At 42.0% G+C, this 18,955-nt stretch overlaps 1 protein-coding gene across 17 annotated transcripts in view; it reads left to right on the plus strand.

The window, feature by feature from the left end:
• The window catches only part of ZMIZ1 (zinc finger MIZ-type containing 1), a 640,668-nt gene that overhangs the window by 222,283 nt on the left and 399,430 nt on the right, over nt 1–18,955 (plus strand). The gene's annotated exons all lie outside the window — the stretch shown is intronic.

The raw sequence follows: 18,955 nt of genomic DNA on the forward strand, positions 1-18,955 counted from the left end.
TCCATGGTAACCAATATGATGTCACCTCTCATTGCAGCTCAACAGAAGCAGCTGAGAGCTTGCGTCAGTCTGTGTGTGTGAGTGTGACTCCAAGCAATAAGGCTTGACAAAAATGTGCTTTTTGCAGTGTTTCAGATAACGGAAGGAACAGTACATTGATCTAAAAAAAGTTACATCTGCAATTTTTATTTACATAGATTTTTAAATAGAGAAAAAACACATCTAATTTGGCACCCCTTAAAGCTTGGCACCCTAGGCAACTGCCTAGTTTGCTTATGGTTGGCTCAATCCTTTATAGCATGGTTTGAAAGAGAGAAAATGAGTCCTGTGCTTTTCTGCCCTTCTTCCTTCCCTTGCTTGCTCAGCGTAATGAACAGCATTCTGGTTTCCTTAAAACACAGTTTCTCCAAACTGGCAAACTGTGGTTTGCAGTACAGGCTTGAAGGACTCGCTGAAATCATAGTTTGCCTGCTTGGACATGATGGCAAACAATGGTTTGGTCAAATTGGGAGTTATTAATTTTGCAGAGTGTAAGAGAAGAGGGGTAGTGGATGAGGAGGAGCATGCAAGTGCAGCACTCATTGCCCCTCAAAAATGTTACCTCTGTGATACAGGAGAACTTCAATATTACTGTGGACACGGAAACTGTGAATACTTAATAATTGGAGCATTGGAAATCTGGTTTACAGAGGTTGGGAAAAGATCTTCAAAATTGGTTAAAAGGCCCTAAGAATGTGAGGTTAAGTGGCCTACCATGCTCTGTGGGTCTCCAGCAGTCTAGCAATGCCCTCCAAGATTCCGCCATTTTGGGAATGGTGTTTTTCCAAATGGTGTTTTTCACAAATGGTGTTTTTCCTTTTAAAATGAGCCATAAAATGGCTCCTGGGCACAAAATGGTGGCCGGAAATTACTTCTGAGGTCGTTTTCAGACACCCCCAATCAACAGACATGCAAATCTTAAACCTCAACCCCTGCTCCCATTTTTTCACATATACCGAGGTCAGATGCCAATTACTCAACCTTGGATACACGGAACCGCGAATGCTGGGCCCATGAGTAGCAGGGTTTCTGTTTAAAGCCACAGAATTCCTGATATCTCATCAGTTTAATTAGGGACATCACCTGTTGCTTTGTGTATTCTACTTCATTATATAGCAGATAATTTATTTGAACTTGTTAATTTATGTAGATGTTTGGACTTTGAACCTCAGTTTTATGCTGTAAACCGTTTGCCTGGAGACTTTGGTAGTGGGTAGTATACAAACTTATAAACAAATAACAATCTCCTGAGTCATGAGGTAGGTGCAAGACAGTAGCAAGCCTGAACTGGAGTGCCAAAGCTGTACTTCTAAGGAAGGACCCAGCCCTGACCTGAAAGCATGTATTGCTAGGCCTGGTGAGGAAGTACTAATGTGTTATCTGGGAGTGGAGCCATGCTGGAAGAATAATCCTTTTTTTACTTCCATTTTTGCAGCCATAGAGGTAGTAATAACTTATTTGTGACTCTCTCACTCATGCAATGTTAGTGTATGGAGCTTGGATTCAAAAATATTGCAGTAGTAAAGGGAAAGGAGAAACCAGGGTATTAGCAGGCATTAGGTAGAAGAAGGAAAGTTGAGATGTGGTGGTGGTGGTGGGCTGAAGGAGAAGAAGGCTTCTTGACCTGGCCTTTGTGTAGCCTCTCAGTGCTCTAGTCTCATCCTTTAACCCTCACTGTTCACTCTTCCTCCTTCACTGTTAACTACAATTAGAAATCTGTTCTTGGTTTTACTCATTCAAATGATTATAACCTAGTACCACAAATATCCTGACTTGTCATGAGATGCAACAGATATCATAATACCATGATTGCAGTCCAACAGTGCACAAATGTCCTTGACCATAACTAAGCCATTATTTAGCCCATTGTGGGGGGTGGGGGTGGGAATTGCACGTAGAGAAATTTGAAAATGGAAAGATGGCAGAACTGGCAGGCAGATGTTTGCATGGCATGTTTTTCTTTCCTGTTGATTGATAATATGGAGCTCATTGATAAAGCTAGCTATTGTTTAATCTAGCCATTATCAGGCATAACCTGTTGTCTAAATTTGTAATTATTTCAGAGTTCTCACAAATTATATAATCTGCAACTCACTTGAGTTCTTTTGAAATATATGACTATACAGTACTGTAGTCTTTAAAATAGTGGGATTTTATCCAGCCTTCAATTAATGCTCACATGTGGAATTATGCTTTTCATCTCTATTACTGATCATCTGTATAGAAGCAGGGGGTTAATTTTGATATTAATTAGCATAGAACAAAAAAGCATAATCTAATCTTGTGCATATATCCTAAATTGAATGATGTGTTTGGATCTTTAGCTTCATCAGCTGGATTCGCCCTTTGGGACACTTAAGCTGTTGAAGAACAAAAGTCCTTCTTGCTGATATTTTTAGACAGAGATGTTCAGAAGACAAACTTGATGTTATGTTACGCACTAGGAGTCCTGGACTAAGATTTGGGGTTATGGTTTTCAAGTCAGTTCAAGGTGGAGACCCTCTGTAGGACTCAAGAAATGAAAAGGCTAGTCCTTTCACTCCCCCCCACCCAATGCCGCCTGCTGTTGCCATCCTGCTACTTTGTATAAATCCATGTGTATACACATACATTTGGCTTGAAGATTATATGGTGCTTCACAAGGTAACCTAAGCAAAAGGTAATCCAAATGAGGGAGTGAGGGAGACAGCAGGGAGAGGGAAGGGAATGGTTCACACCAGGTTTCATTAATAACTAGGATTGGAAATCAGGATTTGAAGGTGATTTGAAATTCTGATGAGCAGAAAATGCTGATTAGCATTAATCATAGTTTAGGTTGGTGTTGACATAACCCTTAACCATGGTTAAACCTGATGGATGGAATTCATGAAAAAGGAGGAGGTCTAAGGAAGGAATCTTTAATCCTGCTGCATGCTCTCAGTCTCTTAACTATGCTGAAAAGACTAGGAGCAGGGTGTCAGCATCAGCCTTGACAGACAAATGTGGTGGTCATTCATGTAGGAAAAGATGAGGGACATTAAAAGTTCTTGCATTTCTGGTACCAAGTGATTTTTTGCCAAGCCACCACTTTAACAACAACAACAACAACAACAACAAAACATGCATGTATTTTAAGCAACCTCATGTTAACTGTCCAAGTATACATGAATAAGTAACATTATACCACTGCATTTTAGGAACATGGGAACATAGGAAGCTGCCATATACAGAGTCAGACCATTAGTCTACCTAGCACAGTATTGTCTTTACAGACTGGCAGCAGCTTCTCCAAGGTTGCAGGCAGGAAACTCTCTTACCCCTGTCTTGGAGAAGCCAGGGAAGGAACTTGGAACCTTCCACGCTTCCTAGAGCGGCTCCATCCCCTGAGGGGAATATCTTACAGTGCTCACACTTCTAGTCTCCCATTCATATGCAACGAGGGTGGATCCTGCTTAGCTACCACAAGACCAGCTCTCCCCTCCTAAAATTCTCTCTCGTTTTATTTTAGTGTGCATAAGAAGAAACATTTCTCCTAGGGAGCTTTTAAATTTTTTTGCCAAAAAGTCTGCAAAATTTACTTGCCTATCTATCTAAAAATTCCCATGTCTATCATTTATGGCCTAAAAGAAAAAGAGAACCAATTATGGTGCCGCTTCCCTGCCTGGTCACCCAGAAGCAATTCTTCCTCTCCACAGCTGATCAGGTACAAGTAGCTTTTGACAAGCTTGTTTTGCAGACAGCATCTTTAAAAGATGCCTGCATGATGCCCTAATGGGCTTGTACCCTCGTGCTGTGTTTTGAAGATACCCCTACAGAAGGAGAAATTGCTTTTTGTGAGGGCAGAACAAACCCTGTTGCTTTCTTGGGTGGTGAGTTCTTTTAACTTGAATAGCGTGAAGTGGGTGAGCTGCTGTAACATGACCAACATTTTGTTAATTTGAGCTTTGCTAGGCAAATGATATTAGTCCTGCTACTCCCCTCCCAAAAGAGGGAAAGGGATGCCTATTTAAGTTGTTGTGTTTTGACAGAGAGAGCGAAGGCCAAACAGAAGGAATGTCGTTAGCACACATGGACATTAAGAACGATGCTATTTAGAAAGCTGCACGTGTCATGGGATGCATTTGGCCGTCTGTCACATTGCTATTTTTGTCTGTTTGGAACAAGTGGTAGTATCTGGTTGTAGGGGGATGAGTTTTCTTAAAAGCTGGGGGTGGGTGGGAATCAGGCATGTGGAGGTGAGAAGCTTGATTCAGAAAGAAAATTATCTAACAGATGACAATTTTACCATTAGGAACACTGATGGTCATAATTGCCTCAGTCTGTTCCATGCCTACAGCTAGGAACTTGCTGGGATGTTTTTGTGTTTATGAGCCAGGTATTAAATCAAGTCAGGGACATGTTAGTCTTCTGCCTTTAGGTGAGACTGTTTTGGTTAATAAAGTTTCCAGGATTTGACCTGACGTTTCAGGGGCTTTGCTGCTGCCTTGGATTCTTCAGGTCTGAGTTTCAGGTTGAGTGGGCAGAATCAAAGGAGCAAGCTATTCTACTTGGTTTGAGAGCTTTTGTTATTAACTTGTGCCCTTCAGGCTCCAGTCCTGAGCCACCAGACTTTGCCCCTTGACCTGCCATATGCCATCCCCTTCCTCTACCAATTGCCCTCAGACTATATCCTGACTCCTCCCTTGATATGTCAAGCATTATCACTTGTTATATATCACTAAGGGTCTTGTTCTGGCAGCAGGGCTCAAGTGCCTTACACTCTGTGTCACCAAGACAACTTGCAGGGAGTTGGACCTGATAGGTAATCCAGTTCCCATAAGGATGTGCTTCCTTGATGATGATGATGACGACGACGACGACTACTACTAATACAAATTCTGATTAGTAGAAAATGCTGATTAAGAAGCCTGTGCACAAAGGAAAATATTGGATTGGGTCCAATCTGATATTAAAATTCTCAATTGGAGTCTTTAGACCCCATTAAAATATCTGAGTCAGTTGGATGTTCCAACTCCAGCTTGGAGATTTAACCAGGCCAGAGGCCGGCAATGGAGACAGATGGTCTACAAGGTGGCTCCTGACTGGGTTTTGTGGTGCTGCCTCATGAATTAAGGGGGTGGGGGTTGAAGGCAAACTCCTCCAGCAAGCACCCACTGGACCAGCTGGGGAGTTGCCTTGGCACCCCCACCACTCAAATATATTGGGAAAACCCTCTAAAAAATGTGTGTCCAAGCCCACTTTCTTTTTTTTTAGACTTTTAATGTATGTTTAAAAAAAACACGTGTGTCCAAACCTAGCCCAGACTGCATTTTAAAGGGCTGCAGGAGCCAAAATAGGAGTGGGAAGAGAACGCCAACCTCCCAGGAAGCACCCACTTTGATAGTGGGTATTTCTTGGGGGTTTGACTTTGTCCCCCCACCCTTGATTTTGTGCCTGCAGCCCTTCAAAAGCACATATGCAGTCAGGCATGAAATTGGCGTGGGAGGGGGAGAGTAAACACTAAGCCAACCCCGCCCCCCAGGAAGTGCCCACTTGGACAGTGGGTGCTTCCTGGAGGGTTGGCTTTCTCCACCCCAGACCTGATTCCATGCCTGCAGCCCTTAAAAAAGCAGATTGGGAGCCGTCTTAGAGACCATGTGTCTCCAAGCCAGCTCCTAACCTGTTTTTAAGGGCTGCAAATGCAAAATTAGGATTTGGGTAGCCAAGGTAATCCCCCAGCAGGCATTCACTGGCACAGCCGCTGCTTGTTGGGAGGATATCTTTGTCTCTCTAGCCCCCCAGTTTGTACTTGCAGCCCTTAAAATCAGGCCAGGAGCCATTTTTTTCCGGACATTCCAATGTCTGATCAGATAATTCCCATCTGATATAGGCTGCCCTATATTGGATCAGAATTATAGCATCAGTTACTGGTGATATTGGACTTGATCCAGTATTCTGGATCTTATATTACACAGGCCTACTCATCAGCATTTTGAGTTACAAAGCAACCCCCTGACAGTAGCCAGCCCAAGGAGAATGAAGTGACCTGTGAAGCCAATAGGGTTCCTGCTTGCCCTGTTTAAGAGTTTCCCTGGGCTTGTCTCTCTAGTCTGAGCTTCTTGTCTCTGGGACAACGTGCTAAGAGGCTTGCCTCACATGTGTGCCAGCTCATCTTAGACCACATCGTCTGCCTCTAGCCCTGGGATTTCTATCTGTGTTGGAGCCTGACCTTCAACTCATCTTAAACAATGCCATCTGCTACTGGTTCATTGGAATGTCTCGCCTATTGAACCATGCTGCTTGCCTTAGACTCTCCTGGGCACTGATGCTCTGATTTTTCAGGCTCCTCCCTCTGACTCCCAGCACTTGAAGCTTTAGAGACCTGGCAACCCTACTTGCAATTTCACTGTTCAGTTTACATGTGCTCACAAGCTTTCTATGAATTGCTAGTCCTTCAGGCATCCCTGATCCCAGCCATTCAGGGCTTTCTTAGAGGTCAAACCAGCACTTTGAATTGAGGCTGGAAACTGACTAGCAGCTAGTACAAAAGAGTAATAAGGGAGTTGCATCCTCCTGATACCTGGCCCCAGATGGCACTCTGACCATAGCATGCTGGACCAGTGTGGTTTCCAAACACCATTTAAAGACAGTCCCATGTACAGGACATTACAATAAACGAAACTAGATGTAACTGGGGCATATGTTGCCATTATCAGATCTGACTTACCTTGGCACAGGCACAGATGATGTACCAGCAGAAGTTGGGCAAGCTTCCCTCTGGCCATGGCTGTCACCTGGCTTGAGGTCCAGGCTCAGAAGTACCTGAAATGATGAGCCTGAGTCTGAATTGTGTGTGCTCGCCCTCCCTCCCTCCTGTCTTTCTTTAGAACCCAAGGAAAGAAACGCTCAACAGAAATTCAGGGAGAAAAGACACAGAGGTAAATTCTGTGACACCATATGCCTTCCGACCCTCATTAAAATAAAAATAACTGTTTTTACATCATGAATCTAGCTTGTTTACTAAACTACTTGGCTGACATCCAGAAGCTAGCAGTTGAGTGAAATTTATAGAATCATTCATTGGATGCAAGAAGGAATTCAACCCAACGGATCCTTTTCCAAAACAAAACAAAAAGAGCAAGCAGAAAATTCAACATTCTTCCTTTGGGGTGTGTGTGTGTGTGTGTGTGTGTGTGTATGCGCGCGCACAATTAAACTTAATCTGGTGCTTACACCCCCTTTCATGTTTCAACTCTCACAATTTGCTGCAAGTTTCATAGGGATTATGTAAACAGTTATTAGTACCATGTGGTTTTAACTAGCAGGGGGAAATCCTAGAGTGAACCTACTTTCCTATTGACCTTTATTTTCCTTTTTTAATACTCAGATTAAGCAAGGAAGTCTTATAACAAGCATATCTGCTCTAAAGCTACACTATTTGCAAATCAAAGAGTGACCCACACAAGTGCTCTCTTTAGAAGAGGATGCATGTAGGTTAATTCAAAACTATGATGGATTCAACAGCTGTTTCAGAGGCTTCCGAAGTCAAATCCATCCAAATGAAAGGGAATCAATATAAGCATAGGAAGTAAATGCTATGTTACAAAGTAAGGTTTTCTTTTGCTGCTGGAATTGAATTTAGCTTCTGCTTGCATTTCCAGTTCCTGTAGCTATTTTGCAATCTGTTCCTCACAAAAATGTTTGTTAGGTAATCCAGTTCCCATGATGATGCACTTCCCTTACTTCTTATTTTGCTTTTATTATTATTTACTGCAGCATTATTGTTGTTGTTGTTGTTGTTGTTGTTTTTCTACACAAAAAAATAAAGTTCTCAAAGTGGTTTACAAAGCAATAGGAATGAGAACATGGCTTCATTTCATTTCAGCACAGTTACTTTGCTTTGGGACTGTTCAATTCCTCATTTTAAAAGGCCAATATTACAGAGATGGCATTGTAAAACGGGAAAAATTGTCACCTACACATTGTGGTTTACACTTTCTTAACAATGTCCAGTATCCTAGCAGCTTTTCCTGTTGTAGTTAATTTGTCAGGGAAGTAATCTTTGTATATTTCCTGTACACACTTTCCCTATAGAAAACTGTTAAACAATATCTGTTGAGCAAGGTCAGAAAAACTCAGCCTCCTCAAGAAATTAGTGAGAATGAGTGAGTGCTTGAATGTGTGTGCATATAGAAAAAGCTTAATTTCTGTACCTGACTAGAAACTATGGTCTAACCTGTTCCTGTGCTTTAGCAGCACCAAAGATGGGAGATTTTTAGTCAGGTTTATTTGCTATCCAGTGTGAGGTTTTAAATTATCAAACAGACTTGTGCAGGGAGAGCAGGTAATGGAGCATTAATTAGTGGAGTACCTGAATGACTTGTTTATCTAATTGCCTCCCCCTACTTTACTTTACTTTACTTTTATTTTATTTTATTTTATTTTATTTTATTTTATTTTATTTTATTTTATTTTATTTTATTTTATTTTATTTTATTTTATTGGCATGGGAGTGCTTCTTTAGTTAATGCATGCAGCAAAAAAATGTTCCACCATTATAAGCTTCAACATTCTATTGCTTATAAATATGACAGCTGGAGCGAATAACTTGAATCATAGCATGTGTGATATACTTGACGAGGTCTATGCATTTGTGACGTATGCATTTGTGACATATGACACAAATGCATACACGAAACAAATACACAAACACACACAAACGCAACACAAATACATGCATGCAACATAACTGCAGAAACAAGCAGAAGCAACACACAAATGCACAAATACACCGAGATGAAACACACAAGTGCAGATGTGCAGTGCACAAGCGCAGGTGCAAAATGGACATGGCACAAATGCAGATGCAGTGCATACACACAGATGTATCAATGCAACACAAAAACGCACAAACACAGACACAACACACCAGTACACAGATGTGACACATGCACCTGATGCATGTATGTGACTTGTTATCCAACAAACTTGATTTGTATGCTAACAAGCCAACCAAGAACCAAGGAGATTGCAAGCCAATTGGAAGCCAGTGTCAGCAAGGGAAAACCCACCTCCAAAATGTCGCTCGGAACACTCAGAATGTTCTGAGCTTGTTCTGTCAGAACAACCAGCTTGCCCAGTTGTTCTAACGGAACATTTCGGGGGATGTGCATTGTGTTCCAGACTCAGAATGCAAATCCAATTCCGTGAACATCCCTAACCAATACACATTACACACACATACCCACACAGAAACACAAACACAAAGATATGCATCATCATCATCATCATACTCCACATAAAACACATCAAATCACAACACAAAACAAAATAAAAATACAATACAAAACAATTTTAAAACTTATAAAAATCAGCTTTAAAAATTAGTTTTAAAAGCACACAAGCACACAAACACTTGATAATATATGCACACACATGTGCAACACAAGGACACACACAGAGAAATAAAAGCACTTCCACCAATAAGCACAGGGATACAGAGATACAAACACAAACTTAAATTTCTATTTCACAAATCATGGAAATATGATGGTGAAAATACCTGCTGGTTTAAGACAAGAGTTAACGCTATCTCAGTCTGGCTCAAGCTCCACAAAACTGCCCCACATTGTCCTGGTCCTGAGCTGCCTTATGAAACATCCAGGAGTGTATCTAGGGTAGGGCAGGCAGGGCACGTGCTCCGGGTGCCACTTGAAGGGGGTGCGCCATTTTTTAAAATTAAAAAAATAAATAAAAATGGCTGCCGAAAACAAAATGGCCACTGCGCATGTTCAGATAGCCTCTGTGAGGCCCAAGGCCAGGCCTCACAAAGGCCATCTGAGCATGCGTGGTGGCATGGCCACCACACATGCTCAAATGGTCTCTGTGAGGCCCTAGAGGCCAGCGGGGGAAGGGGGAACCTTTGCAGACACCCCCCCCCCACGGCCCTTAGGAAGCCCCTCAAAGGGGCTACAGGTAATTTTTTTTTAAAAAAATAATAGAATATAAATCACTGTACACATATTTCGTTTGGCACTATGTACAGAGAATCAGGGTTTGTGAATACTGAGCTGAAGCTTATGAGATAGGATTGTATTCATTTGCTCTTACTTTGCTTCTTGTGATTAGTGAGTTAAATGTGATGTCTTAGTAATATGGCTATTAATGGCGAGTTTGTCTTTGAATCAGTGTGAAATCCATAGTATTAAGGCTCACTGGGAGTTTCTTGCTCTCTTTCTCTCATTTTAACTGTCTTTCTGAAATACTAGAATATATTCCAAGCAGTGACACAGTTCACTCTGCATATCCTTTAATTGTTTTCAGAGTATCTGGGAAAAGTCAAATTCTCCATTTATTTTTAAAACTTATGTTGTAATGATGCTACAATACATAGTAGAGAATTAGACAGGCACTTCTGTTTAGTTTTCCAAGTACACCTCCACAAAGTATTTGGGTATTTCATGAGCCCCAGCATACTGAAATTTGTAGTTTTCCAGCATTTTTTGGTCTGGCTACGTCCACTGCTAAATATTTTTTGAAATATTAAAAGATTAGCGAGCTTGACTTGTATTTTTGAGCTGATATTATGGTAAAGTTAACTGAAAGATGGGTGTCAGATGTTTGGACAGGGGGGCGCAATTTCAGTGCTTTCCCTAGGCGCTATTTTCCCTAGATACGCCTCTGGAACCATCTGTATTGCTAGATAAATTTTCCTGTGAGTTTACTGACTTGCTTGTTTACAGCCTTATCTGGCAGGACAAGTTCAGTAGTTTGGAGGGGGCCCTCTTCTAGAACCCTTCATAACACTGATTCAATAGAAAGGACATTTTGTAGTGCACTCCAGTAAAGGCTGAATGATAGTACCATCCCAAGCTCAGAGAGAAAGAAGATAATCAGATAACTCATAATGACCTTGTCTCTCTTCTTTCAGAGACTACAGACTAAGAAGATGCTAAAAACTCTGGCATTGTCTATAGTCTTAAGATCCCATCGACTATAAAATATGCTAGAGTCACTAATGTTACCCCTGCTAACTGGGCAAAAGAGGCACCTTTTACCGTAGTGATTCTCTTTATAAAGAAAATAGCAGGGGGAGAGTAACTGGCCCTATCCACCCCCAGCACAGTACTTCCAGTGACTGTTGCTGGTGTCTATCTTATGTTTCTTTTTAGAATATGAGCCCTTTGGGGACAGGGATCCATCTTATTTGTTTGTTATTTCTATGTGTAAACCACCCTGAGCTATTTTTGGAAGGGCGATATAGAAATCGATGATGATGATGATGATGATGATGATGATGATGATGATGATGATGAATGTCTTCTATAGTCTATGATCCCTTCCAGTTCTGTTTTTAAAGCCTCAGCTGGTTCATGCAGCACCAGAGGGAGCAGGTGAGAAGGAAGATGCTGCTTCTGTAGGTGAAGGGGGTCACATGGTACTCCCAGGTAGGGAGGCTTGCCCCAGCACTCCCAAGAAATAACCACACTGCCTGGCCCCAGGAGCTTCCCTGCTGAATTATGTGAGCGTTTCTTATTCTGGATCTAGGAATGCAGCATATTGGTTCCTGTAGCAATACAGTAAGGCAGGGGTTTTCAAACTTGGGTTGCCAGAGGTTGTTAGGTTAGAATTTCCATCATCCCAACCACAAGGGCTAGGGATGATGGGAGCTCATATTGTGAGATTTATATTTAAATAATTTAAGTGCATCCCTCTGGGCTTGGCCATAACCTCAGAAGGTTATGTTTAGAAGGTTTGGCCTCCTAGGTTTAGAAGAAAAGGTTTTCCCAGGTAGTTAATGACTCAAGAAAGTGACTGCAAATGTTCAGTACATTGACATGGTACATATGTTCTTGGGGGCCTGGTCATGTATTGTGCGTAAGCAGGTGAGATCCAATCAGAAAGCAGTAAACCACTATCATCATTAAAGTTATAAAAATAATTGTAATAGATGGTACTGGATCCTTCACTGATCTTCGCTGAGGAGTGTGTTGGTCTCTCATACTGGTTGAGTACACTGTATTATGGTTTCTTGCTTAGAATTGTGGTAAGTGCTGAAATAAAGACTGATCCTTAAGTACTTGTGTCAGTCTGAGATCATTTTGGAAATCTATGCCTGAAATTAGAACCTAACTTCTGATTGTGATACTTCTCATTGAGCCTAGGCCAAGATGTGAACCATCCATTTTAAACAAACCTGATTCTTCTTCATTAGGCAGCTGGCATTCCCACTAGGTGGCCCGCATTCCATGCCCAGCTCCATACCAGCAAGCCAGGCTTTTTTCCCATGTAAAGGTTGAGAATAGATTAAGATTGTTTTGACCCCAAGACTTCTAATCATTCGCTTTACCAGATAAAACTATGTGGCGGGTAGACATCATGAGCACCAACTATTCTGAGGGAAGCTTCAGAGGGAACCTAAATGCCTGCCTGGAAGCAGTAATGGGCTGGATGAGGGAGAATAAACTGAAGCTGAATCCAGATAAGATGGAGGTACTTATTGTGCGGGGTCAGAACTCCAGAGATGATTTTGATCTCTCTGTTCTAGATGGGGTCACACTTCCCCAAAAGGAACAGATTCACCGTCTGGGAGTACTTCTGGATTCACACCTCTCCCTGGTTTCTCAGGTTGAGGCGGTGGCCAGGGGTGCTTTTTATCAGCTCCGGCTGATACGCCAGCTGCGCCCATTTCTCAAGATCAATGACCTCAAAACAGTGGTACATCTGTTGGTAACCTCCAGACTTGACTTCTGTAATGCACTCTATGTCGGGCTGCCTTTGTACATAGTCCGGAAACTTCAGTTGGTTCAGAATGCGGTAGCCAGGCTGGTCTCTGGGTCATCTCGGAGAGACCATGTTACTCCTTTACTGATGGAGCTACACTGGCTGCCAATAGGTTTCCGGGCAGAATACAAAGTGCTAGTTATAACTTATAAAGCCCTAAACGGCTTAGGCCCTTGGTATCTGTCTTCTTCACTATAAGCCCCACCGCCCATTGAGGTCATCTGAGGAGGTCCATCTCCAGTTACCGCCAACTCGTTTGGTAACTACACAGAAACAGGCCTTCTCGGTTGCTGCCCTGAGATTGTGGAATGCACTCTCTGCTGAGATACGATCCTCCCCATCTCTGGCAATTTTCAAAAAACACCAGAAAACCCATCTTTTTGCCCAAGCTTTCTCAGCTTCCTAAAAATTTGGGAGTTTTAATCTCTGGTTTATTTTTAAATTGTTAAATTGTGTTTAAGTTTTTGTATATGTTTTTAACTTGTTTTATGCTATTGTTAACCATACAAATTTGATAGATAGATAGATAAACAAACAAACAAACAAACCAGCTACTAGATGGTTCGATTAGTCTTTTGCCCCTATACCCAGATCGGATGGCCGATTTACATGTCAGGACCTCTGCAGACCTCCACAAGAGCTTCCTCTGGCTTCATGTTCACATGTGGAAATGAGGAGGGGCATGGGGTACAAAAAATAAAGGGAAGACAACAGTCACTAAACAATAGAGGGAGGGACCATGGTGAGAGATGAATATGAATAAACGTTCTTGCAATGCTTTTTGTTCATGTAATCTTGTTTCACCTTGCTCTTTTCATAATGAAAAAAAGTAATACTTATTAATTGGAGTGGAGAGTAGTGCAATTAATCAGTTAATTCTGTAATCGTAGATCAAAAAGCAGAGTTTGCTAATCGGATTTAATCAGATTCCCCAACACCAAGTGTGCTGTTAGTGCTAAATCAAACAACAGTTATAACAAGAATTTCATTGGAAGCTGTCATCTTCTCTATGAAAAAGGTGTTCGGAGTTTGGGGCTGGAGGTTTAATGCATCTTGAAGGAAAAACAATACAACCTATATTCAGGTGGTTATAGTATATGCAGGTGATTAGACTGTTGAATGGTCAACTGAGTTTGCTTTCAGAATAAGAGCAGGATATGTTTATCTTATCTTCCATACGTTTTAGAGAGAGGAAGAGAAGGGTGTGGAGAGAGAGCCAATGTAGTATAGAGGATATATCTACACTACAGACATGAACCAGTTCCCAGGAAGCTGAATGTGGTTTGGTGTGTGGGATAATGGCTCTCTAACTAAACTATCAGCTCCTTAACCAAATGATAACTCTCTGGATTCTTTGGGGAAAGCTGTGCAAGTTATATAATTGGATAAAACTGGCATATGTTTGTTATATAGATATAACTTTCATGTTTTCTTTAGAATGTAAACCTGTTTCTGCGTGTATGTCTTGTGTATTTATTTTTGTACATATTTATCCCACTTTTTGATTGGAGTATTCTATATTGATAAGAGGCAATAAATGTTAACCTTTCATGTGAAACAACATAAACCCAGTCCAACTGAAGTGTAAACAGGCATCAGATGCTGTTGTCTCCTAGGGGTGTACAGAACTGGTTCAAATTGAACCCAGTTCAATTTGAACTGGCCTGGTTTGACTGCTTTGAACTCAGACTGGATCAGCCCCTCAAAATGGGGGCCAGTCCAAGACTGAATCGAAACAGGCCTAGTTCAGATTGAACTGGTTTGCCCCAGTTCAGCTAGTTTGGGTGGCTATGCTTGTAAAGGGGAAACACCCCTATTGCCTCCCACCTTTTCTCTCCTGCTTCTTTTTTGCAGGACAATTGGTCTTGATGGCCCTGCAGGGGAAGGGTAGCTGAAACAGAAATAGGTGCATGATGTTACCAACATCTCATTCCTTCATCTGTATGCATAAAAATAATACAGTGCTGAGTAGCACAGGTTTGCAGATTAGCCGACTTTTAATCAATACTGTTCCCTTTTTAATTCCTTTTAAGAGGGAGAATGTAATGCCCTCCCTCCTCTCTTCTTTAAAATCACTCATGTGGCAGAACAGCCCTTTTCTGATCAGTTGACAGTCCTAGCTTTGACATATGTGCATCAGTTGCTCATGAGTATGGGGAAATTCAGAATTATGGTTGTTTTTTCATTCTGAATCTCACCATCTCATGAGGTGAAAGCATACAAGTACAGGAAATTCATAAAGATTACTAACAGGACAAATTAAATCTGTCATGGGAACACCCCCAAGAGAGAGCAAACTCAAGCCAATGATGTAACATAAGGTTCCTTTATCCAGTTTTGGTATATGCTCAAGGAGCTAAGATGGAGTGTTTTCAGACATTAATGGGACCACAGTAAGAACGATTGTCTTGTGTTCCTGTTTAAGGTCTATTATCAAGAATTTCATCAAGAGATTTAAAAGCTATTATCTCGTAAGAGTAATTGTTGGGTAAACTGTAACAATAATAATAATTTTAGTACTTCGCCTTAAGGGAAGTTTGACATAGAATTGGGTGTGATGAGAGCATATTTTTAGTTGTGATTTGAAATTGCTGTTAGTGGACATAAGGGGTGCACTCTCTGGTAACCTCTAGGCTTAACTTCTGCAATGTGCTCTACATGGGGCTGCCTTTATATGTGGTATAATACATTCAGTTGTTCCAAAACTTTAGTTGGTCCAAAATGCAGAGGCTAGATTGGTCTCCGGGGTTTCTCAGAAAGACCATATTAGGCCTGTTTTACCATAGACAACCACAGGGCTCTGTAGTTGCCAGGAATTTACACTGACTCGACAGCACACTTTACCTGTAAAGCAACTGCATTGGCTACCAATAGGTTTCCAGGCAAAACACAGAGTTCTGGTAATTACCTTTAAAGCCCTAAACAGCTTACCACTGAGTTAGCTGGGAGAGCGCCTTCTTCTGTATGATACCCACCATACATTAAGGTTCATCTCCAGATGCCGCCAACTTGTCTGGTGGTGACTTGGGAGCAGGCCTTCTCTGTAGTTGCTCCTGGGCTCTGGAATGTGCTCCCTATAGCCATTTGTGGTTTAACATCTTTACCCACCTTTAAGAAAGCCCTTAAGACACATCTTTTTAGCCTGGCTTTTAGTAATCTGTGACTGTTTTTTAAATTGTAAATTTAAATTTTAATGGTGGTTTTATTTTGCCTTTATTGTATTTACTTTTGTGAACTGGAGGCCTAGAGCCTTCAGATTAAGGTGGCATATCAAAATAAATAAATAAATAAATAAATAAATAAATAAATAAATAAAAGCTGGCTGGGCCAGGTGCGGAGCATCTGCACCTCTAATTTGCTGCAGGTGTTCTCTTTTCCCCCATGCCCCTCCCCCGTGCTTATTTTCCCTGCTGGCCGGCTAGCCAGCCACCCTCCCGCCATCGGACCACCACCTCCTCCTGCCCGGCAGCTGCCTATTCGCTACCTCCTGTCCACTGCCATGCTTTTTTCCACCGGCCGGCTGGCCACCTTCTCCTGCCAGCCGCCATTGGTGTTTTCTTCCCCGTCGCTATCCGGGCAGCTGCTTGCTAACTCTCGCGAGAGCTGCCACACGTGGGATTAGCCATGGGTATGTCTTATAAAGAAGATAATAATGTATGTCAGTGTTTCAGCTTTATATAATTTCTCTGTTGGTTAAATATAACTTGAGTTACTCTTGAAACCTTAAGAATTAATTAATATATGCCCTAATGTACAACTCAGCTTTGATACTGGCCCATCCATTGGCAGGTGGAATATTTGCTCTGTTTTCCAGCCCTGTAGATTAGGCAGTATTTAACTACCTCCAGTTGTCCTGGGTACAGTTTCTGTTGTCAGTGCTCTTTACAGTTCTTGCATGGCCATTTGCAACTGCTGTACTCTCTCACCCTGTCTCTAGAACCAAAGAAAAACATTGGATCTGGGATCTGAAGAGGAGAGCTTTGTGAGTGGAAGCAGAGAAAAAGTTCAGAATGTGGTACTGGAGGCATTGATCTCCCTGGCGATCTTGCCATTATTATTATTATCATTATCATTATCGTTAATAAAGTTCCTGGCCTTTATGACCTTGAAGATTTGCTTAAAAGCATATAGTCAAAGTCTGAAAAGATGTCAGACACCAAAGGGGTGACTCAGTGAGATTTCTAGTGGTTGAGGTGCCCTGCATCACTCCTTGCCTATTCCCCATTATGTGCAAAATGAGATCGATGATAACAGTTGCAGGGTGAACTGTGTGAAGCAAGAGGAATGACACAAATTTGCATAGTTTGTCGGGCACAGGATTTGAGCTACCTGGGCCTTTACGGTGTAATACACAGAGCCCTACTGAAGAGAGGTTGCTGCAGGCAAGAAATGTTGGGCTTGCAGCAGCACTGGTTGGATAAGGTAAGTGAAATAGGAAAGGCTTAGGTTCCCAGAGTCAAACAACCAGTGAATGAACATCATTCATCGAAAAGGAGAGAGAAAGTGAGTGGAGTGCCACTCCCCTACTTGCAGGGTGTCCCAAAGCTCACCGTTATCTATGTGGGGAGAGAGAGGGTCTGTGTGTGTTTTCTTGTAATTAGGATTTATTGCAATGGTGTGCTCTATGAAATGCATTGCTAGGGTCAGCTGCTAAGGATTCTGGACACTAGTACTCAATTTTGATCTGGGCACTGCCCTGCTTTAACAAGAGTTTCTGCTAAATGGTTGTGCAACATTTAGAAAATATGCTCATGTTGCTTAAGTTTTCAGCACCAGGATTAGCATTGTGTTTCAAAATCCTCTCCAGATTGACCTGGAAACATATCCTGTAGTTATGTAAGAATAACCTATTAGGGAATGAGGAGGAGAGCATTTATCTCCACTTAATAAAGAATATGCCCACATCTCATCCATCTGAAAGCTGTGATTTATAGTCTTTATCTATCTAGCTAGGATTTAACTGTTTAGCCTGCCATTCGCTTGGTGTATTTAATTTGTTTCATAATATTAAATAATATTTTTGTAGCTGCACAAATAAGGAGGAAAATCTTAAAATCTTAAATCTGATTCTCATTTATTAAAAATTTATTTATTCATTGCTTGACATGGCAGCATAAAAGGGAGAGCAATTTTACAGTCACTTCTAGCTTTCTTTTAAGAGGCTTATTTCAAAGCCCATCTCAAGAGTCAGTATCCCAGGGAAAAAGAAGGAAATCTTCCCTCAACAAACACCTATAAGAACTGAATAAACACTTATGAGAATATCAGCAATGTGTTGACATTTGTACATGATAGCTGCTTCCTGTCTTGGATAGTGGCTCTCAAATCTTTTGCACAGGTTTGTAGATTGAGCATACTTTCTTTAGCTGGAAAATTACTCGAGCACATTTTTCATCAGGAAGGAAAAGGCCAGGCACATGAACATGAAAGAGCCATGCTAGATTTGGACCAAAAGCTTTTCTGGTCCAGCATCCTGTTTCCAACAGTGGCGAGCCAGTTTTGAGCAAGCTTACAAGTAGCGCATTAAGGCAAACTCAGAAATTGGTACCAGAGATACTCTGCCTCTGAACATGGAGGTTAATTTATCTGTCATTCCTAATCATAATTAATAGACTTTATTTTCCTAGCTTAGTTGCCAGGTATATGCTTTGCATACAGAAAGTCTCCTGGTAAGGTTAGGAAAGACCCCTTTAAGAAACCCTAGAGAACTGCTGCCAGTCACTGTAGACAATCTCTCTATAATATTCTAAGGACGTATGTGGCAAGTAGGGGTGTGCACGGAACCGCAGAGCTGCGGTTCGGCACTGGGTGGGGGGTTCCATTAAGGGGGGGGCTTTACTTACCCCTCCCGCCCTTTCCAGCTTTGGCGCCGTAAATATCAAAAAAAAATCCGGGCGGCAGGATCCCTCGCCACCCGCTTCTATCTCCATGGCTCCGCGCTGCTCCTTCCTGTTTAAAAAATCGGACGGCAGGATACTTCCCTGCCGCCCCCTGCCGCCCCCTGCTGCCGCTGAAGCCCCCTCGAAGCTCTCTCGCCCCCTTAAATCTCGCCCGGACCGAGTCCGACTGCGCTCGGGCGGGCAGCAGCGAGATGTCCTTCCGCCCGCCCCCTTCCCTGCTGTCTGCGAAGTGCAGGAAGGCTTCCTGCACTTCGCAGAGTCAGACGGCAGGGAAG

The sequence above is a fragment of the Hemicordylus capensis genome, chromosome 3, assembly GCF_027244095.1.
Source record: "Hemicordylus capensis ecotype Gifberg chromosome 3, rHemCap1.1.pri, whole genome shotgun sequence".
In the NCBI taxonomy this organism is placed as follows: Eukaryota; Metazoa; Chordata; class Lepidosauria; order Squamata; family Cordylidae; genus Hemicordylus; species Hemicordylus capensis.